General features: G+C 46.1%; 1 protein-coding gene across 1 annotated transcript in view; it reads right to left on the reverse strand.

Moving 5' to 3' along the window:
- Positions 1 to 24035, reverse strand: part of LOC126425276 (echinoderm microtubule-associated protein-like 2) — a 723324-nt gene that overhangs the window by 401985 nt on the left and 297304 nt on the right. The gene's annotated exons all lie outside the window — the stretch shown is intronic.

Raw genomic sequence — 24035 nt, forward strand, 5'->3', positions numbered from 1 at the left:
ACACGCAATGGTTGATCCTATCTGTCTGTCGCACCTACATCTACATCTAAATCTACATGGATACTCTGCAAATCACATTTAAGTGCCTGGCAGAGGGTTCATCTAAACACCTTCACAATTCTCTATTATTCCAATCTCGTATAGCGCGCGGGGAGAATGAACGCCTATATCTTTTCGTACGAGCTCTGATTTCCCTTATTTTATCTTGGTGACCGTTCCTCCCTATGTAAGTCGGTGTCAACCAAATATTTTCGCATTCGGAGGAGAAAGTTGATGATTGGAATTTCGTGAGAAGATTCCGTCGCAACGAAAAACCCCTTTCTTTTAATGATGTCCATCCCAAATCCTGTATCATTCCTGTGACACTCTCTCGCATATTTCGCGATAATACAAAACGTACTGCCTTTCTCTGACCTTTTTCTATGTACTCAGTCAGCCCTACCTGATAAGGATCCCACACCGCGCAACAGTATTCTAAAAGTGGACGGACAAGCATGGTGTAGGCAGTCTCCTTAGTAGGTCTCTTACATTTTCTAAGTGTCCTACCAATAAAACGCAGTCTTTGGTTAGCCTTCCCCACAACATTTTCTGTGTATTCCTTCCAATTTAAATCGTTCGTAATTGTAATACCTAGGTATTTAGTTGAATTTACGGCTTTTAGATTAGACTGATTTATCGTGTAACCGAAGTATGTTAACTACACAACTGTATACCCCAATTTTCATTACTCTACATTAAACATTTTTTGATCTTACGAATTTTTCGTTGGTGTAAAAAATCCTTGTCCGTTGTGGACGTATAAGACTAATGCAACTGTTGAAACTAAAGGTAATACACTACTGGCCATTAAAATTTCCGCGCCACGGAGATGGCGTGCTACACACGCCAAATTTAACCGCCAGGAAGAAGTTGCTGTGATATGCAAATGATTAGCTTTTCAGAGCATTCACACAAGGTTGGCGCCGGTGGTGGCACCTACAACGTGCTGACATGAGGAAAGTTTCCAACCGATTTCCCATACACAAACAGCAGTTGACTGGCGTTACCTGGTGAAACGTTCTGATGCCTCGTGTAAGGAGGAGAAATGCGTACCATCACGTTTCCGACTTTGATAAAGGTCGGATTGTAGTCTATCGCGATTGCGGTTTATCGTATCACGACATTGCTGCTCGCGTTGGTCCAGATCCAATGACTGTTAGCAGAATATGGAATCGGTGGGTTCAGGACAGTAATACGAAACGCCGTGCTAGATGCCAGTGTCCTCGTATCACTAGCAGTCGAGATGACAGGCATCTTATCCCCATGGCTGTAACGGATCGTGCAGCCACGTCTCGATCCCTGAGTCAACAGATGGGGACGTTTGCAAGACAACAACCATCTGCACGAACAATTCGACGAAATCTCCAGCAGCATGGACTATCAGCTCGGAGACCGTGGCTGCGGTTACTCTTGACGTTGCATCACAGACAGGAGCCCGTACTCGAGGATGAACCTGGATGCACGAATGGCAAAACGTCATTTTTTCTGATGAATCCAGGTTCTGTTTACAGCATCATGATGGTCGCATCCATGTTTGGCGACATCGCGGTGAACGTAAATTGGAAGCGTGTATTCGTCATCGCCATACTGGCATATTATCCGGCGTGATGGTATGGGGTGCCATTGGTTACACGTCTCGGTCATCTCTTGTTCGCATTGACGGCACTTTGAACAGTGAACATTACATTTCAGATGTGTTACCACCCTTAGCTCTACCCTTCATTCGATCCCTGCGAAACCCTACATTTCAGCGGGATAATGAACGACCGCATGTTGCAGGTCCTGTACGTGCGTTTCTGGATACAGAAAATGTTCGACTGCTGCCCTGGCCAGCACATTCTCTAGATCTCTCACCAACTGAAAACTTCTGGTCGATGGTGGCCGAGCAACTGGCTGGTCACAATACGCCAGTCACTACTCTTGATGAACTGTGGTATCGTGTTGAAGCTGCAGTGGGCAGCTGTACCTGTTCACGCCATCCAAGCTGAGTTTGACTCAATGCCCAGGCGTATCAAGGCCGTTATTACGGCCAGAGGTGGTTGTTCTGGGTACTGATTTCTCAGGATCTATGCACCCAAATTGCGTGAAAATTTAATAACGTGTCAGTTCTGGTATAATATATTTGTCCAATGAATACCCATTTATCATCTGCATTTTTTCTTGGTGCAGCAATTTTAATGGCCAGTAGTGTATGTAGCTACATCTTGTTGCATTCGTATGGGTTTATTTTCCCATGACTTTTCAAGATGCCTGGCGCTCCATCATTCTTTACATTTATTTACGTGACGCAAACGTTGTTTCTTTACTAACAGCTTAGCAAAAAATTGCGGAGATAATTCAGAAGACAGATATTGTAAAGAAACAGTGTTGACGACGCGTAAGTAAATATAAACATCTGAAGATGGCCTAAACATAAAATGAATGTACTCTCAAAACCGCATCCTTTGAGGCATAATTCGCTGGCGTGGCGTGACGGGAAAGGGTAGCTATTCGTTACGAAGGGTAACGTCACGGACGTTATAGTTTTGAGTTCATGCTCTAGGAGCGCTGCTGTCGCCTCGCGTGACGAGGCTGCCGACGATCGTGAGTGAGTGTGTGAATCAGGCCCAAGGATCACAGATGGCCGCCCATTCCTGCTGTAGCGGTTATTTCTACGTATGGTCCTAGTTAAATCGAGCTACGAGAGTGGTTTGGTAAGTGTGGTAGAAAAGCAAGAGGAAATGTTTGTTTCCTAAACAGCTCACCTTACTTCTCAATAGAGTCACCTTTGAAGGATATACAACTGGTCTAGCAATCCTCCAGCTTTTTCATCCCATCGAAAAAATACGTTCTGTCAGACTCTGCAATTACCACTTTCTTATTTGATGGAAATTTCTGTCAGCACGCCAAAGTTTCAAGTTCGGGAACAGGAAGAAATCACTTATGGTTATGTATGGTAAGTATAGTTGATGAGGAACCAATCCAAAGCCCAATTCATGCACTTTCACCATTGCTGGTGCACATCCTGGTGAAGGAGCACTTCCTTGCGTGACATCTTTGGTCTTTTTTCAGGGAATGCAAGTTTCAAGCGATTCAACAGTGAAGTATAATAGGGCCATGTTATGATCTTGCCTTTTTCCAAGTAATCTATGAGGATTATTCCTTGGAAAAAAAACAGGTGCCATCACTTTACCAGCGGACAAAACGGTTTTTGCCGTCTACAGTGCAAAATCACCAGCCTCTGTTCATTGTTTCGATCGCCGTTTAAACTCTGCTGTTTAATGACGGATCCATATTTCATCAACAACCACAAATCGGCGCAAAAAGTCTTGCGGATTGCGACTAAACATCGGCAGACATTGTGCTGAAATGCTGAGCCAGATGCGCCTTTGGTCAACTGTGCCGGCCGCTGTGACCGAGCGGTCCTAGGCGCTTCAGTCCGGAACCGCGCTGCTGCTTCGCTCGCAGGTTCGAATCGTGCCTCGGGCACGGATGTGTGTGCTGTCCTTAGGTTAGTTGGGTTTAAGTAGTTCTAAGTCTAGGGGACTGATAACCTCAGACGTTAAGTCCCATAGTGCTCAGAGTCATTTGAACCATTTTTTGGTCAACTGCGGGCAACCGCGGCAACCACCTCGCACACAGCTTTTTCATAGCCAATTATCCGTCCAGGATATTTTTACACTCGCTCAGTTGAGATGCCTAATGTCTTAGCAATCTAGAATATTTATTCGGCGATCGCCCATTAAAACATACCACGGGTATTGTCAATGGCTCCGATTCGTCATCGATGCCTGTCTGACCACGTTTAAATTCTTTAATCCAAACATAAATGGTATTCAAAGATGGTGCAGAATCCACGTGAACTCCATTCAATTGTGTTTTGATTTGTGTGATAGTCCAACCTTTCATATGTAAATGTTCAATAACACCACTTCAGACAGCTGTCAACAATGAACTGTACGCTGTACAGTGGAGGGTTGCCGGAGCGTGCTTCGTCTTCGGCGCTTGTCCGCCACGTATAAGCTCATTAATCGAAAAGTAAGAGGCCATGGTGCAGTGTTGCGCCCTGAACTGCATCTCCATTTCTGATCCAACCCTTCAAATGAAAATGTTTAACAACTGCACGAAACTCTGTTTTCTCCATTGTTCAGTCGCAGGCGACACACTGACCAAATAAGATACACTCATGCTCATAAATTAAGGATAATGCAGATACATGGCTAAACAACGCAACGGTGGGCGGTTTGCGGGTTTAAATCACCTCGCGGTATAACTATGCGGTGCATTTGACCTGCGGTCGTCGCACGGTGGCGCTGGCAGCAGTCCACATACGCAGAGGTGTGTTGGTGCATGTCACAGTAGAGTGCAGCGAGTAAGTGTGCAGACGTTTTCAGACGTGCTAATGGTGACTGTGTGTTGAAAATGGCTCAAAGAACACATAGTGATGACGTTGTGAAGGGTAGAATAGTAGGGCGACTGGAGCTGGTCAAATACAGCAGGTGTAGCACGGGTCCTCCGTGTGCCACAAAGTGTGATCTCAAGATTATGGCAACGATTCCAGCAGACAGGAAACGTGTCCAGGCGCTACAGTACGGGACGTCCACAGTGTACAACACCACAAGAAGACCGATATCTCACCATCAGAGCCCGCTGACGGCCACAGAGTACTGCATGTAGCCTTGCTCGGGACCTTACCGCAGCCACTGGAACAGTTGTCTCCACACACACAGTCTACAGACGACTCAACAGACATGGTTTATTCACCTGGAGATCTGCATGGTGCATTCCACTGATCCCTGGTCACAGGAGAGCCTGTAAAGCGTCAAGAACACAGTACATGGTCATTGGAACAGTGGTCCCAGGTTATGTTCACGGATGAGTCCAGGTACAGTCTGGATAGTGATTATCGCCGGGTTTTCATCTGGCGTGAACCAGATACCAATCCCTTAAAGTCCTTGAAAGGGACCTGTATGGAGGTCGTGGTTTGATGGTGTGAGGTGGGATTATGATTGGTGCACGTACACCCCTCCATGTCTTTGACAAAGGAACTGTAACAGGTCAGCTGTATCGGGACGTCATTTTGCACCAGTATATCCGGCTTTTCAGGGGTGCAGTGTGTCCCACCTTCCTCCTGATGGATCATATCGCACGGCCCCACAGAGCTGCCATCGTGGAGGAGTACCTTGAAACAGAAGATATCAGGTGAATGGAGTGGCCTGCCTGTTCTCCAAACCTAAACCCCATCGAGCACGTCAGGGATGCTCTCGGTCGACGTATCGCTCTGCACGTCTTCAGACCGCTAGGACACTTCAAGTGCTTCGAGAAAATGGTTCAAATGGCGCTGAGCACTATGGGACTTAATTTCTGAGGTCATCAGTCCTCTAGAACTTAGAACTACTTAAACCTAACTAACCTAAGGACATCACACACATCCATGCCCGAGGCAGGATTCGAACCTGCGACCGTAGCGGTAGCGCGTTTCCAGACTGTAGCGTCTAGAAGCGCTCGGCCACACCGGCCAGCCAGTTCTCCGACAGGCACTGCTGCAAGAATGGGAGGCTATACCACAGCCGCTTCTCGACCACCTGATCCAAAGTATGCCAACCCGTTGTGCGGCCTGTGTACGTGTGCATAGTGATCATATCCCATATTGATGTCGGGGCACATGCGGAGAAAACAGTGGCGTTTTGTAGCACATGTGTTTCGGGACGTTTTTTCAACTTATCGCCAATACCGTGGACTTACAGATCTGTGTATTGTGTGTTCCCTATGTGCCTGTGCTATTAGCGCCAGTTTTGTCACGTTGTGTGGCACCACATTCTGCAATTATCCTTAATTTATGAGCATGAGTATAGTTGGTGTAATGGGAAGCGAAATTAAAGCGTCACCCTTCCACAAGGAGCAGCTCAGTTTGCATGTAAATATAAGTTTAATTTAGTGTTTTGTTTATGTATTTGTAATATTTTGTTATGTTTGTAAAATATTTAAAGTTTTGCATTTTTGTTTTGTATGTTTCATGCTTGGAGAGAGCAGCGCAACTCGCGGAAACAGCATCTTCACTGCCGGAACCAGAAAGAAAACTGCTGGCCACTAGACGTCGCGGATCAGCGGCCAAAGAGCAGCAGAAGATGCTGTGACCGGGTTGTTGCGTCGAACCTCCAACATTCAAATAAATAAAAATTTGTAATTTTCCATTGTAATGACGTCACAGAATGTTTAGTTCATGTTTATTTTGTTCAGTTCTGTTTTGTCGAGTCTGATGTTCACATCTGTATGTAGCATATACAAAGACAATAAAACAGTGTATGCTCTAAAGCTTAAATACGTGTTCGAGAATTAATTATGAAGAGTTATATTGAGGAAGAATTATTACTGAATTTTTCCAAGATATTAGTTTTCAGAAGAGTTTGATTTCGATTTTATAATCTTTAAGGTTTTACAGTCTGATTTTAACATGGGAAAAATAAGATAACTTGCAAGAATATAATTTCCAAGAAGGAACAAACGACATCTAAATTTCAAAAGTTTGCGCAAACCACTTGGACTGAGTGACGTAATTTTGCACAAACGATTCAACTGAAGGTGTTTTAATTACAGTTTCGTTCAAGAATCTTTTATAGAGAACCTTAAAAGAATTTAAAAATACTTTTGAAGTGTTTTGTAAACGACGTAAGCGACGAAGTCGCACATGGTCATATTTCAAACAAAAATCATTGAGTCATACGCGTCGTTACACACATTGGCTGCAGTGAATTGTACTCTGTTCATGGTTGAAGTTCTTTAAACGATCCTTCAAAAATAAAGCTTACCAACCATGAGAGTGTAACAAAAACGTTCCTCGTATGCTACTTGGCACTGACACACCAGGGTCAGGTTACTTTCGTCGTCAAGCTTTGCGCACCAGTGAATTTGTGGTGGGGAACAACTCGTTGACGTGACGCGTCCGCCAAGTCGACGTTCGGAAGCCCACGACACCGTGGCCGCAGCGACGAGTTCGCCATATGCGTCCCGGCGCAGGTTGCGTGAGGCGCGGGTTGGTCCGAGGTCAGGTTTCCCGGGCGCTGTAAAACACTTGCAGAGCAGCCGAGCGGAGACAAAGGACGCCGGCCGGCAGCTGTCGCCTCCGCCCCCACACCGGGGCGCGGCCTCCGCCTCCTTCACTGGCCGCCGAGGCTGTTGGCAACACTCTGTCTGCCGCACAGCGGTTCAGAACGGCCTCATCCCTGGCCAAAAGTCGAAAAGTGAGAGTAATAATTCTAAATTTTTCAGTTTTAGGTTTTTGGGGTCGCTGATTACGAATTTGATATCAAAATTATGTTACTCAAAACGGTTGACTTACTGTACGTAACGTAAAAATACACTAACGGCCATTAAAATTGCTACACCACGAAGATGAAGTGCTACAGACGCGAAATTTAACCGACAGGAAGAAGATGCTGTGATATGCAAATGATTAGCATTTCAGAGCATTCACACAAGGTTGGCGCCGGTGGCGACACCTACAACATGCTGACATGAGGAAAGCTTCCAACCAATTTCTCATACACAAAGAGCAGTTGACCGGCGTTGTCAGGTGAAACGTTGTTCTGATGCCTCGTGTAAGGAGGAGAAATGCGTACCTTCACGTTTCCCACTTTGATAAAGGTCGGATTGTAGCCTATCGCGATTGCGGTTTATCGTATCGCGACATTGCTGCTCGCGTTGGTCGACATCCGATAACTGTTAGCAGAATATGGAATCGATGGGTTCAGGAGGGTCATACGGAACGCCGTGCTGGATCCCAACGGCCTCGTATCACTAGCAGTCGAGATGACAGGCATCTTATCCCCAAGGCTGTAACGGATCGTGCAGCCACGTCTCGATCCCTGAGTCAACAGATGGGGACGTTTGCAAGACAACAACCATCTGCACGAACAGTTCGACGAAATTTCCAGTAGCATGGACTATCAGCTCGGAGACCGTGGCTGCGGTTACCCTTGACGCTGCATCACAGACAGGAGCGCCTGCGATGGTGTACTCAACGACGAACCTGGGTGCACGAGTGGCAAAACGTTTTTTTTTCGGATGAATCCAGGTTCTGTTTAGAGCACCATGATGGCCGGATCCGTGTTTGGCGACATGGCGGTGAACGCACATTGGAAGCGTGTATTCGTCATCGCCATACTGGCGTAACACCCGGTGTGATGGTATGGGGTGCCATTGGTTACACGTCTCGGTCACCTCTTGTTCGCATTGACCGCACTTTGAACAGTGCACGTTGCATTTCAAATGTATTACGACCCGTGGCTCTAGCGTTCATTCGATACCTGCGAAACCCTACATTTCAGCAGGATAATGCACGACCGCATGCTGCAGGTCCTGTACGGACCTTTCTGGATACAGAAAATGTTCGACTGCTGCCCTGGCCAGCACATTCTTCAGATCTCTCACCAATTGAATACGTCTGGTCAATGGTGGCCGAGAAACTGGCCCGTCACAATACGCCAGTCACTACTCTTGATGAACTGTGGTATCGTGTTGAAGCTGCATGGGCTGCTGTACCTGTACATGCCATCCAAGCTATGTTTGACTCAATGCGCGGGCGTATCAAGGCCGTTACTACGGCCAGATGTGGTTGTTCTGGGTACTGATTTCTCAGGATCTATGCACTCAAACTGCGTGAAAATGTAATCACATGTGATTTCTTGTATAATATATTTGTCCAATGAATACCCGTTTATCATCAGCATTTCTTCTTGGTGTAGCAATTTTAATGGCCAGTAGTGTATTATAAGCAATCCTATAGTCATGAACAATCGATTAAAAAACTATATTACTATGTTCTACAAATTGTGTTTATTATCCATTAATAATGTTTGAAATAATATTTGTAAACATATTTAGATATTTCTATAAAAATGGTCATTACGGTTGGAATTTTATTTGAAATCTTTATTCACACTGCTACACCGTTGCAATAATATACCGTCCTTATCTCCACAATACTTCAGAAAGAGACAGAAAACATCTATGAGAAACCCTTCATACCTGGGACCTTTCAAGCCTCAGGTATAGAAAGTTGAGGGGAGAATATGGCCATTAGTCACAGTGCGTAATGCGCACGGCAGCGTGCACGGTACCACTAAAATCGTTATTATTCAAAATAGGCAATTTCTAGCAGCTAATTCTTGAAAATTTCATCACTAGATAGTACAACAAACATGTTACTGTCAATGCCAGCGTTAAAATGTGTTAATTTTTCTTTGTATCGACACATATGTATTTTTAAAGAAGCTAAACAATCACGACTACCTTTAACACAACGTTTCATAAATAACAACAAACATTTTTGCAAATTGAGGTACATACAATGTTTCTACATACCTTCATAAACATTTTCCATTTTGTAAAATAGGAATCGGACGCGTCGTCGTAAAATTCCGTATGATTTTCTGAAGCACTGTTTAACTGGGCACTGAAGCGCCGCGTCGTTGTTTCTACCAGAGGCCACTTACGACTGTCGCAGGAAAGCAGGTATACAATATTGTGATCCCTGCTTATACGAGCTGAATGCCCCAAACCCCCCTCTACAAGAATTCATTTCAAATACATCGATATTTCAACCGTCATTTCTCGACTTTTGGCCAGAGACTCGGCGTCCTGAACCAGTGTGTGCCGGGCCGAACAGCCTGTTCTCGGGCGGTGATCAGCTCGAATCACGTACATTAGGCTCAGGCGCCCTAACTCTTCGAACACCCCTGCTGGAATACACAAACTCCGAAGGGATGTTTGCAGACAAAAAAAAATTTCATGCATTTTACAGAACAAGTCCTAAAGCATCCTACATTCCTTCTTGCGCAAAATAGAAAATACGCTGAAGCGCTAAGGAGACTGGTATAGGCATGCGTATTCAAATATATGAATATCAAGAGCTTTGATGGAAACCCACTTCTAAGCAAAGAAGGGAAAGTACAAAAGTGGAAGGAGTATATAGACGGTCTATACAAGGGTGATGTACTTGAAGACAATATTATGGAAATGGAAGAGGATGTAGATGAAGATGAAATGGGAGATATAATACTGCGTGAAGAGTTTGACAGAGCACTGAAAGACCTGAGTCGAAACAAGGCCCCCGGAGTAGACAACATTCCGGTAGAACTACTGATAGCCTTAGGAGAGAAAGCCCTGACGAAATTCTACCATCTGGTGAGTAAGATGTATGAGACAGGCGAAATACCCTTAGACTTCAAGAAGGATATAATAATTCCAACCCCAAAGAAAGCAGGTGTTGACAGATGTGAAAATTACCGAACTATCAGTTTAGTAAGTCACGGCTGCAAAATACTAATGTGGTGTCACCGTCAGCCACCACACTTGCTAGGTGGTAGCCTTTAAATCGGCCGCGGTCCATTAGTATACGTCGGACCCGCGTGTCGCCACTGTCAGTGATTGCAGACCGAGCGCCGCCACACGGCAGGTCTAGAGAGACGTTCTAGCACTCGCCCCAGTTGTACAGCCGACTTTGCTAGGAAAGGTTCACTGACAAATACGCTCACATTTGCCGAGACGGTAGTTAGCATAGCCTTCAGCTACGTCATTTGCCACGACCTAGCAAGGCGCCATAGCATTTGATAATTAATATTGTGAAGCTTGTACAGTGACGAGAGATGTTCACCAATTGTGGATTAAAGTTAAGTATTCCAACAGCTACGTACTTTATTTGCTAGACTCAAATCCTTTAACTGTTCCAGACCTCACGCCAATCTGCGTGAGCTTAAAAGCGTGCATTTCGGCCTGCTCTAGCAACACGGTGTTGGCTCTTCTGCCAACACTACATATTGGCGACGAGGATGGGATGTTCGTATTGGTAGATTGATTTCATTGTGTCATGGCTTCGCCACAATCTCCAGATGTACTGTCCGAATTTTATCGCTTGCAGAATCAGCAGACACAGGCCTTATTGGATGCCCTTGGACAGCTCGTCCAGGGTCAAGGTGCAATGCATAACGATGCGGCGGCCACCGCTCCACCGCTACCGCAGCCACAAAACGCAGTTGCACCACCTTTTCGTCCTTTTGATGCGGCACTGGAAAGCTGGACGGAGTAGTCACGCCAATTTGGATTCCATCTCGCTGCCTAAAGAATTCAAGGTAACGAGCGGCAGCCTTTTTTGTTAGCATTCGTCGGGGTGCACACGTACCGTGTGATAGTGAAATTATTTCCCCGACGCGACGTGGCAACTCTGTCCTACGACGAAATTTTGTCGGCATTAGATGCATATTTCAAAGAATCAGTCAATGTCGTTGCAAAAAGGTATGCCTTCTTTCGTACAAAACGTATGGCAGGCCAGACTAATCGGGAGTGGGTTGCAACCTTGCAGGGCCTTACTAGGGATTGTGCTTTTGAGTATGAATGTGGCCTCCCTTGTCCAGATACTATGGTGCGTGATGCAATTGCACAGAACGTTTCTGATGTTCGTATAAGGGAACAGATTTTGAAACTCATCAATCCCTCCCTTCAACAAGTGATGGACATATTGGATAGGCAGGACACACTTGACTTTGCTCAGGAATCATTTGCAACTTCGCCACCCGTGTGTCAGGTTAACCGGCCGCCGGGCGAGCTGCACGGAACAGTAAACAGTCCTCGCGCCCGGCCGCGCAGCTGCCGTGCAAGCAAGCAAATGCAGTGCTAAAATCATGCCCGCGGTGTGCTACTACACATTCGCGTGAGAATTGCCCGTCACGCCAAGCTATTTGCTTTTTCTGTAATAAAAAAGGACATGTTCAGAGTGTTTGCCAGAAAAAGCTCAGATCGGAAGCTCAAAACCATTCCAGGCCCTTTGCTTCTCGCCAGAATCGAACCAAGAATGCTCAGACTCGTGAACATTCGTCCATGGATATTCATGTAGTTCATTCCACTCCACCCAGTGCCACTCTCTCTAACAGTGACTGTGTTCATCCCACAAATAGTGTGCGCCGACGTCGACGGAAATCCCGTCAAGTCGCAAGTGATTCTGTACCAGTGTCGGTTCCCGTTGCACGAGACAGTAGCTCTTGTCGTCAACAGGACAATAAACTTTTTGTAGACGTGGACATTCATGGCCACGTGATACCCTTCCAGCTCGATACCGGAGCTGCAGTTTCACTGATCAATAAAGACACGTACAAACAATTGGGCACCCCTCCGTTGCATGCCGCAAATGTTAAGTTAACTAGCTATTCCGGTCAGAATATCCCTGTGTTAGGACAGTGCAGCCTTCTTACAACATACAAGGGACAAACAAAACTTGTGTCTTTTTACGTACTTCGTTCTTCTGCTGCAGTGACCTTGTTTGGTTTAGATTTATTTCAATTGTTTAACTTGTCTATAGTCAATCAGGTCCTATCAGTGAATCAGACTGTGCCTTCAGCCAGTGTTTCTCGACTGTCTGAAGAATTTGCAGACATTTTTGCACCGGGCCTTGGTTGCACTAAGAACTATAAAGCACATTTGGAACTGAAAGTAAACGCACAACCGAAATTTTTCAGAGTGCGCAATGTTCCTCATGCATTGCGTGATGAGGTCGCAAGAACATTAAACGATTTGGAATCACAAGGCGTGATTGAACGTGTGCAGGCTTCTCTCTGGGCATCACCCTTAGTAATTTTACCAAAACCTTCCGGAAAATTGAGACTTTGTGTGGACTTCAAGGCAACAGTGAATCCACAACTAGTGATTGCGACTTTTCCTTTACCCCGCCCGGAAGAACTTTTTGACAAACTGTGCCCGGGTAAACATTTTTCGAAGTTGGACCTCGCATATGCGTACTTGCAAATACCGGTGGACGAAGAATCCCAGCGCGTTTTGGTGGTTAACACGCATCTTGGTTTGTATCGCTTCAAAAGACTGCCATTCGGGTGTGCATCCGCCCCTGCATTGTTTCAGCAATATCTACAAACTGTTTGTGCCTCGGTCCCTACTGCAGCAAACTATCTGGACGATATTGTGATCTCCGGAAAGACGGAAGAAGAACATTTAGCCAATCTCAGAACGTTATTTCAGGTCTTGCGACAAAATGGTCTTCGCTTGCGGAAGGACAAATGTGTGTTTTTTGCTCGTGACTTACCCTATCTGGGCCATGTAATCAATGCCCAAGGCATACATCCCAGTCCCGAGCACCTCCGTGCCATACAAGACTTGCCTTCGCCGCAGAATTTGAAGCAGCTACAGAGTGTGCTAGGAAAAATAAATTATTATAACAGGTATATGCGCCACGCCTCTTCCATTTCAGCGTCGCTTCATCGCTTACGCCGTAAAGGTGTTCCGTTCGTCTGGACGACGGAATGCGAACGCGCTTTTCGCCAGTTGAAATCGGCGTTGCTTTCCGCTACTTGCCTTACGCCATTCGATCCCCAGAAACCCCTTTTGTTGATGGTGGATGCATCAGATTTCAGGATCGGAGCTGTGCTTGCGCACAAAGATGGATCGCATGATCGCCCTATTGCCTTTGCGTCCAAATTGCTCTCGTCTGCGCAAAGAAATTATTCACAGATTGAGAAAGAAGCCTTGGCTCTCGTATTTGGTGTTACTAAGTTTCATGATTTCTTGTATGGTCGTCACGTTACAATCATCACAGACCACAAACCTTTGACATCGCTTTTTCATCCGAACAAGCCTGTACCTCCAGGTACAGCGCAGAAATTCATTCGTTGGTCTATTTTCCTCTCGCAGTACCGCTACGATATCTTGTATCGGTCCACCGCTCAGCACGGAAACGCCGATGCGTTGTCCCGTTTGCCTGTTGCTGAGGATAGAGCATTCGATTCCTCCGACCTTGCTTGCATGTTCATTGATTCGGAAACAGATGACGTGGTCGAATCGTTTCCGATTGATTTTCGTCGTATAGCTACAGCCACAGCTGCTGACCCTGTCCTTGCTACCGTTTTGCGTTTTGTTGCTACGCAATGGCCCTTGTCAACGTCACGGATCGAGGATCCGTTGGTTCGCCGATTTTTTGCTCACAAGGAGAGACTTTTTGTACGACGTGGTGTTTTGCTGTTGCGTTCTGATAATGATCAGTCCAGGGTCGTGGTCCCACGTTCGTTACAGTCCTCTGTCTTACGGCTTCTCCACCACGGACATTGGGGTATAGTGCGAACGAAACAACTTGCTCGTCAGCACTGTACTTGGTTCGGAATCGATGCTGCGATTACGAATATGTGCTCTTCTTGCATGGCGTGTGCCGAACAACACTCCGCACCACCGCAGAAATTCTTTGCATGGCCGAAAGCCACTTCCCCTTGGCAACGCTTACACATATATTTTGCTGGTCCATTCTGGAATGCTCGATGGTTGGCTGTGGTAGATTCATTCAGTAATTTTCCTTTTGTTGTCCGGATGTCTTCCACGATGTCATCTGCCACCATCCAAGCGTTATCCGCTATCTTTTGTATTGAAGGTCTTCCATAGACTATTGTTTCCGACAATGGCCCACAATTCATGTCCGCAGAATTTCAGTCATTCTGCAAGGCCAATGGTATTCAACATCTCACATCCGCGCCGTTTTCGCCTCAGTCAAACGGTGCCGCTGAAAGATTGGTCCGGACTTTCAAGTCACAGATGTTGAAGCTGAACGAGTCGCATTCTCGGGAGGACGGGTTATTGCTCTTTTTGTCCTCGTATCGCTCTCAGCCCTGAGATGGTCGCTCGCCGGCTGAGTTGCTCCACGGTCGTCCTCATCGAACCTTGATGTCTTTGCTGCATCCGCCCCATCAGGTTCCTGTGCAGCGGCAGACTCCTGCTTTTGCTCCAGGCGACGTTGTATACTATCGCAACTATCGAGGTTCACGGCGTTGGCTCGCAGGGCGCATTCTTCGCTGCCTCGGCCGCGCTTTGTATCTGGTTTTGGGGGCCTCTGGTGAGGTGCGTCGGCATCTCAATCAGCTGCGCCTCTGTCGTCGCACGGGTTCTGCTGCTCCCCGTCTGCTTTCAGCGACGGTGCCGTCCGGTCAGCGCCCTGGGGACCCATCTACTGGCTCGCCTCATCCCCAGGTGTTACCGACGCTGCCTTCCATTTTGCCCCATGGCGACGCGCCGCCGCCTGTTCTCCCGCCGGCGACGCCCGCAGTGGACGCTTCGCTGCATCCGCCAAGCGCCTCCTTGGGTCACGCGCCACCGATCGCTTCCCGTGACTAGCTGTCCTCCGACATGGAACTCTTGCCCGCTCCGGACCAGATGTCGTCTTCGCCCGTCGGCTGCCCCGCCCCGATGGAGGTCATATCTTCGGCCCCTCCTGTCTCTCTACAGGCGCATACACCGCATGTTGACGTGCACCCTGGACTAGTTTTTCAGGCGTTTCCTAGCTCCCCTCGGACTGAATGGCCGGGTGCGGGTGGCACAGCCTCGCCTGTTGTTAGGCTCCCCACCTCGTCGCATACGTCAACATGGGGTCCTCCCCACGGCGGGCGGAAGCCTTATAACACAACCGACGCCGATTTGCGGGGGAGGAATGTGGTGTCACCGTCAGCCACCACACTTGCTAGGTGGTAGCCTTTAAATCGGCCGCGGTCCATTAGTATACGTCGGACCCGCGTGTCGCCACTGTCAGTGATTGCAGACCGAGCGCCGTCACACGGCAGGTCTAGAGAGACGTTCTAGCACTCGCCCAGTTGTACAGCCGACTTTGCTAGGAAAGGTTCACTGACAAATACGCTCTCATTTGCCGAGACGGTAGTTAGCATAGCCTTCAGCTACGTCATTTGCTACGACCTAGCAAGGCGCATTTGATAATTAATATTGTGAAGCTTGTACAGTGATGAGAGATGTTCACCAATTGTGGACTAAAGTTAAGTATTCCAACAGCTACGTACTTTATTTGCTAGACTCAAATCCTTTAACTGTTCCAGACCTCACGCCAATCTGCGTGAGCTTAAAAGCGTGCATTTCGGCCTCCTCCAGAAACACGGTGTTGGCTCTTCTGCCAACACTACAACTAACAAGAATTCTTTACAGACGAATGGAAAAACTGGTAGAAGCCGACCTCGGGGAAGATCAGTTTGGATTCCGTAGAAATATTGGAATACGTGAGGCAATACTGACATTACGACTTATTTTAGAAGAAAGATTAAGGAAAGACAAATCTACGCTTCTAGCGTTTGTAGACTTAGAGAAAGCTTTTGACCATGTTGACTGGAACACTCTCTTTCAAATTCTGAAGGTGGCAGGGGTAAAACACAGGGATCGAAAGGCTATTTACAATTTGTACAGAAACCAGACGACAGTTATAAGAGTCTAGGGGCATGAAAAGGAAGCAGTGGGTGGGAAGGGACTGAGACAGGGTTGTAGCCTCTCCCCGATGTTATTCAATCTGTATATTGAGCAAGCAGTAAAGGAAACAAAAGAAAAATTCAGAGTAAGTATTAAAATCCATGGAGAAGAAGTAAAAACTTTGAGGTTCGCCGATGACATTGTAATTCTGTCAGAGACAGCAAAGGACTTGGAAGAGCAGTTGAACGGAATGGACAGTGTCTTGAAAGGAGGATATAAGATGAACATCAACAAAAGCAAAACGAGGATAATGGAATGTAGTCAAATTAAATCGGGTGATGCTGAGGGAATTAAATTAGGAAATGAGACACTTAAAGTAGTAAAGGAGTTTTGCTATTTAGGGAGTAAAATAACTGATGATGGTCGAAGTAGAGAGTATATAAAATGTAGAATGGCAATGGCAAGGAAATCGTTTCTGAAGAAGAGAAATTTGTTAACATCGAGTATAGGTTTAAGTGTCAGGAAGTCGTTTCTGAAAGTATTTGTATGGAGTGTAGCCATGTATGGAAGTGAAACATGGACGATAACTAGTTTGGACAAGAAGAGAATAGAAGCTTTCGAAATGTGGTGCTACAGAAGAATGCTGAAGATTAGATGGGTAGATCACGTAACTAATGAGGAGGTATTGAATAGGATTGGGGAGAAGAGGAGTTTGTGGCACAAATGGCGAGAACAAAGGATCGGTTGGTAGGACATGTTCTGAGGCATCAAGGGATCACAAATTTAGCACTGGAGGGCAGCGTGGAGGGTAAAAATCGTAGAGGGAGACCAAGAGATGAATACACTAAGCAGATTCAGAGGGATGTAGGCTGCAGTAGTTACTGGGAGATGAAGAAGCTTGCACGGGATAGAGTAGCATGGAGAGCTTCATCAAACCAAACTTAGGACTGAAGACCACAACAACAACATTCAAATATAGAGAGATATAAATAGGCAGAATACGGTGCTGTGGTCAGCAGCACCTATATAAGACAGAAAGTGTCTGGCGCAGTTGTTAGATATGCTATTTCTGTTACGATGGCAGGTTATAAAGATTTAAGTGAGTTTGAAAGCGGTATTACTGTCGGCCCTCGAACGATGGGACCCAACACCTCCGAGGCAGGGATCAAGTGGAGGATTTCCTGTACGGCCATTTCGAGAGGTTACCGTGAATATCAGGAAAGCGGTAAGACGTCGAATCTACAACGCGGCCGGAAAAAGATCCAGCAAGAACGGGACCAACGACGACTGAAGAGGATCGTTCAACGTGACAGAAATGTAAGCCTTCCGCAGACTGTTGCAGATTTCAATGCTGGGCCACCAACAACTGTTAGCATGCGAACTAAGCTAATTCAACAAAACATGATCGATATGGGTTTCGGAGCAGAAACCCACTCGTGTACCCTTGATGACTGCACGACACAAAACTTTACGCCTCCACTGTGCCCGTCAACAGTGACGTTGGACTGTTGATGACTGGAAACATGTTGCCTGGTCGGACGAGTCTCGTTTGAAATTGTGTCGAGCGGATGGGCGTGTACAGTTATGGAGACAACCTCGTGAATGCATGGACCCTGCATGTCAGCAGGGGGCTGTTCAAGCTGGTGGAGGCTCTGTAATGTTGTGTGGCGTGTACAGTTGGAGTGATATGGGACCCCTGATACGTCTAGATACGACTCTGACAGGTGACACGTATGTAAGCATACTGTCTGATCAACTTCACCCATTCACGTCCATTGTGCATGCCGACGGACTTGGGCAATTCCAGTAGGACAATGCGACACCCCACACGTCGACAATTGCTGCAGATTGGCTCCAGGAGCACTCTTGTGAGTTTAAACACTTCCGATGGCCACCAAGCTCCCAGCACATAAAAATAATTGAGCATATCTGGGATGGCTTGCAACGTGCTGTTCAGAAGACATCTCCCCCCACCCCCCTTCCCTGTACCCTTGCGCATTTATGGACAGCTCTTCAGGAATCATCGTATCAATTTTCAGACTTTAGTCGAGTCCATGCGACGTTGTGTTGCGACACTTCTGCGTAGTCGCGGTGGCTTTACAAGATATATTAGGCAGGTGTACCAGCTCTTCATTGTGAAAGTTTTGTTGACTAGCATCACTCTGAACCTTATTACAACCAAAAAATAAGTTTATGGATGCGATGTGTAGTCGTAACTATAAAGACGTAACATAACAATTAACTGGAGTACAATTAATTGACCTGACTAATCGATTCACTTAAACAAACGAAAAAGTTAAGTTTCGTTGGAAAGAGAGAGAGAGAGAGAGTTGGGAGAGAGAGAGAGAGAGAGAGAGAGAGAGAGAGAGAGAGAGACCAGAGATGGGCAAACTCGTTCATCTGTTGGAACTAGTTCACTGGTGATCGGTCTTTTTTGGGAACCGTTCATTTTTACTCGTTCGCCGTTCTCTTGTGCATGGTATATGGTTCTTATGAAAAATTGAAAATTAGTAGCGTAGGTGACTGAAAATGGAAGGCGCCAAGAGGGGCAGCTGCGCGGGATTAGCCGAGCGGTCTAGGCCGCTGCAGTCATGGACTGTGCGGCTGGTCCCGGCGGAGGTTCGAGTCCTCCCTCGGGCATGGGTGTGTGTGTTTGTCCTTAGGATAATTTAGGTTAAGTAGTGTGTAAGCTTAGGGACTGATGACCTTAGCAGTTAAGTCCCATAAGATTTCACACACATTTGAACATTTTTTTGAACAAGAGGGGAAGTTGCTTCCCCCTGGAGTACAGAGTTTTTATTCATTACAGAATTCTCGCACAGTTGTAGAAGTAATTTTCGTGATTTTGCAAAACCTCTCGCTTAGCCAACTGTAGCATTATGTGGCTGATTGCAGTGAAATAGTACAAGGTGGCGCACGAAAAAGCGGCCCCAAGTACAGACTGCTGGGCAATTACGCACAATTTGTTGATCACTACGAGAACAATAGGTAAACATGTAATAGTTAGGCAGTGAAGAAATAACAAAGAAGCTAATGCAAACAACTACTTCGAAACAATAAATGACGATTGGTGGGCAACAATTAGCAGTCTAGTACTCGGGGCGGATTGTTCGTGCACCATCCTGTATGACTGAAATAATATTGTAGAAGTTATCGTATTCTCTTTACAAATTGTGATACCAGACACTCGATAATGGAGCGCGGACTTCATCCGGTTGTAAGTCGGTCTGCCTTACATAACAATGAACAGCTGTTTTACCTTGGATCAAAAAAGATGGAAAATGGCCACTCGTGTGTGCCGTGCCGACTTCCTTTGCATGTGTAATACCAAAGTATAAGTGTGTCTTCTGCTGTTTATCGAAACAGTGAAGCAAGCTGATATGTCCTTATGTCCTTGGCAGAAAATACTAAGAAATTTTGGTCATGTCAAAGCGGGAGGTGGATCAAAACAAAATGTCCAGACACTGTGACCAAAATGGTACTGAAACAGAGCATGACAGACTAAAGGCCGAAATACTAAATGTCTTTCCCCAAAGATGTTTCAAAGAGGAAGACTGCACTGTAGTTCCTTCTCTAGATTATCGCACAGATGACAAAATGGTAGATATCGAAATAGACGAAAGAGGGATAGAGAAACAATTAAAATCGCTCAAAAGAGATTACCTGATGGGATACCAGTTCGATTTTACACAGAGTACGCGAAGGAACTTGCCCCCCTTCTTGCAGCGGTGTACCGTAGGTCTCTAGAAGAGCGTAGAATTCCTAAGGATTGGAAAAGGGCACAGGTCATCCGCGTTTTCAAGAAGGGACGTCGAACAGCTGTGCAGAACTATAGACCTGTATCTCTAACGTCGACCAGTTGCAGAATTTTGGAACACGTAGTTTGTTCGAGCATAATGACTTTTCTGGAGACTAGAAATCTACTCTGTAGGAATCAGTAAGGGTTTCGAAAAAGACGATCGTGTGAAACCCAGATCGCGCTATTCGTCCTCGAGACTCAGAGGGCCATAGACACGGGTTCACAGGTAGATGCCGTGTTTCCTGACTTCCGCAAGGCGTTCGATACAGTTCCCCACAGTCGTTTAATGAACAAAGTAAGAGCATATGGACTATCAGACCAATTGTGTGATTGGATTGAAGAGTTCCTAGATAACAGAACGAAGCATGTGATTCTCAAGGGAGAGAAGTCTTCCGAAGTAAGAGTGATTTCAGGTGTGCCGCAGGGGAGTGTCGTAGGACCGTTGCTATTCACATTATACATAAATGACCTTGTGGATGACATCGGAAGTTCACTGAGGCTTTTTGCGGATGATGCTGTGGTATATCGAGAGGTTGTAACAATGGAAAATTGTACTGAAATGCAAGAGGATCTGCAGCGAATTGACGACGCATGGTGCAGGGAATAGCAATTGAATCTCAATGAAGACAAGTGTAATGTGCTACGAATACATTGAAAGAAAGATCCCATATCATTTAGCTACAATATAGTAGGTCAGCAACTGGAAGCAGTTAATTCCATAAATTATCTGGGAGTACGCATTAGGAGTGATTTAAAATGGAAAGATCATATAAAGTTGATCGTCGGTAAAGCAGATGCCAGACTGAGATTCATTGGAAGAATTCTAAGGAAATGCAATGCGAAAACAAAGGAAGTAGGTTACAGTATGCTTGTTCGCCGACTGCTTGAATACTGCTCGCCTGTGTGGGATCCGTACCAGATAGGGTTGATAGAAGAGATAGAGAAGATCAAACGCAGAGCAGCGCGCTTCGTTACAGGTTCATGTAGTAATCGCGAAAGCGTTACGGAGATGATAGATAAACTCCAGTGGAAGACTCTGCAAGAGAGACGCTCAGTAGCTCGGTACGGGCTTTTGTTGAAGTTTCGAGAACATACCTTCACCGAGGAGTCAAGCAGTATATTGCTCCCTCCTACGTATATCTCGCGAAGAGACCATGAGGATAAAATCAGAGAGATTAGAGCCCACACAGAGGCATACCGACAATCCTTCTTTCCACGAACAATAAGAGACTGGAACAGAAAGGAGAACCGATAGAGGTACTCAAGGTACCCTCCGCCACACACCGTCAGGTGGCTTGCGGAGTATGGATGTAGATGTAGATGTAGAGGCTGGAACGAGACCGGCGGACGAGCCGTTGCGGGAACGAGAACGACCGTTTCCCGTTCCCGGGAACTGTAAGTAGTTTGACAACGCATGAACCTGTGTTCAGTGTATGTCGTCTTTAGCATCTGAAGATGGTCATTGGATGTCCGAAACCGGTTATGAATGTGTCATAAACATGTGATTGTGTCTATAAATAAACAAAACAAATTTTTACAAAAGAATCAATGACGTACTCCACAGACAAAACGTCGTTTTTTTTCCAATATAAGTAGAAAGCCGCTACCGAAGTGAACCATGAAAGACCGTTCCTTAGAATTCGTTCCTCGCTCCTTCCGTTGATCTTAGTGATCCGTTCCTCTGGACCTGTTAGTTCGCGAACGACCCATCTCTAAAGCCGTCGGCACACGGACCGTGCTGTCGAACGTCAACGTTGAGCGTGCCAAGTTCAATGTGCTGCTGAACGTTCAGGAACGATGCGACTTTTGCATACGGTACGTGGGCCCCAATGTGGTATACCCGATCACAACGCACTCCAGCGGCAGTTGTGGTATGTTTCTATTCGTATATCACATTGTTTACTCAACGGGCGCGCGTAATATTCCCACGTTAGCCCTACTAAACGCACATTTCCTCCATCGTCCACGAAAAGGAAAGTACCATGACCAATCAACAAGCACACAGGCTTATAAAAGTTGCATTACAAACAGTGCGTCACAAATTTGCAATACTTCTCCGCATAAGACAAACATTATTTCATCATTCCCACATTTTAGTAAAACCCCAAGGTCAGTCTTACTTGATCACTGTTCCTACCCAGTAGCAGAATCTTTGCAACATGTGAATTAAGAATCGCAAAAGAAAACGGAGCAAAAATTTTTTTTATACAAGTAGCGCAAGCTGTCCTGTAGATTAAGCCAAGCGAACAAAGTCACCCCTCAAAAAAAAAAAAAAAAAAAAAAAAAAAAAAAAAAAAAAAAAAAAAAAAAAAAAAAGTGTGAACTTATATTTACATAACATCAAATATTATAAACTAATGATAAAGTATCAGAATCTAATAATAGCGCGAAAGTTAGAAAAAAAAAATTAGGTCTTGACAAGCCGCAAACCACCGCCCCTCCCATCAACAGAAGTCTGAATACTGACGCTACTCATTACGCTAAACAAACAATACATGTTCTGTTCCTAATCATATTATGTTACCCCTTGCTGAAAACCTTAATCGTAGATATGATACTAATTGAAATTTAATTATAACAAATTGTACCTAGAACAATGCGTTTTGGGTGTATATTCAGTGTGCCTTCTAATAGCCTACTCTCATAATACGCAAGTTATAATAATTCTTTTACCACGAATATGGTGTTTCTCATTATTTTACTGGAACGAATCACACAGTTAACAACGGGTTTTTCAGTGCTTCTGAATTTGCAGGTGCTCAGAAACGGCATATATACATATAGGCTTAAAATGAGTGCCAATATGGCGCCTCACAACTCTGTACTGAAGGGAGACGACGTGCGTGTGACGTAGGTGGCGTTATGCCGTCTCATTGGTCAACGCTCAGACGCACGCTCAGGATATCTGACATGCCAGATATTGCTCTGCACGTTCGGAAAGACTCCCATACGTGCTGTTCCACGCTATGACGTCAGAAACTCGGCACGCTCAACGCTCAACGTTCGGACGCACGGTCCGTGTGCCGACGGCTTTAGAATTCGTTCCTCGCTCCTTCCGTTCATCTTGGTGAACCGTTCCTCTGGACCCGTTAGTTCGCGAACGACCCATCTCTAAGAGAGACCCCGCTGGGGTACCACTCCGCTGTCTAGCCTGTAGGTCTCTACCCGCCATTCTGTCGCCAGCTCACAGATCCGTCTCGCATTGGTCCATGTGGCCTCGGGCACCCGTGACGTCACCGCTGCGCCCTGTCCGGGTGTGACGTCACCGTCGGGACGCGGCGCCAAAACACGGCGACTTTCACCGTCAGCGTGCTGGCGGCGCCACCCGGCCGCGCCATTACACAACGGAGCAGCCAGGCAGCCCGCACGCATGCAGTCGCCGTCTCGCGACCTTCTGACCCCACCCACCTCTGCCGGGCGCCGTTTTGGTACTGCGTGTCAAAGCGGGACGTAGAATTTACGTCTAGAAGTAGAAAATGCGAGTAGTAAGGTAGCCAGAAAGGTGGGACTGAGGATACCACTGCAGACTGCGAAACACCGGAAGGCACTGTGCAAATGGTGGACAAATTTAAATACCTGGGAGAATTTATAAAAGGAAGGAACAGGAGCAAGGAGGCAATAACAGAGAGGATAACGAAGATGAGGTCAGCCTTCTGCATGACGAGAGAGATATACAATAAGAAGAATATATCCACAGAGGCAAAGATAAGCCACTACAAGGCAACGGCGAGGAATGGAGAATTATATACTGCTGAGACACTAGGAAGAAATGGGGTAGAACAACTAGAGAAAGAAGAGAGAAAAATACTAGGTCCCAAAAGAGATGGAGAGAGGTGAATGCGAAGACCTAGGGAAGAATTGTACCGGAACATGAGAACAATATCCGGGGAAATCAGACTCAAAAGGGCAAGATTTGCTGGGCATGTAGTTAGGGTAAGTATGGACAGAATGACGAAGAGAGGGTGGGAAACAACAGGGAGGACAGGGGGAA

Source organism: Schistocerca serialis, chromosome 10 (genome assembly GCF_023864345.2).
Source record: "Schistocerca serialis cubense isolate TAMUIC-IGC-003099 chromosome 10, iqSchSeri2.2, whole genome shotgun sequence".
Lineage (NCBI taxonomy): Eukaryota > Metazoa > Arthropoda > Insecta > Orthoptera > Acrididae > Schistocerca > Schistocerca serialis.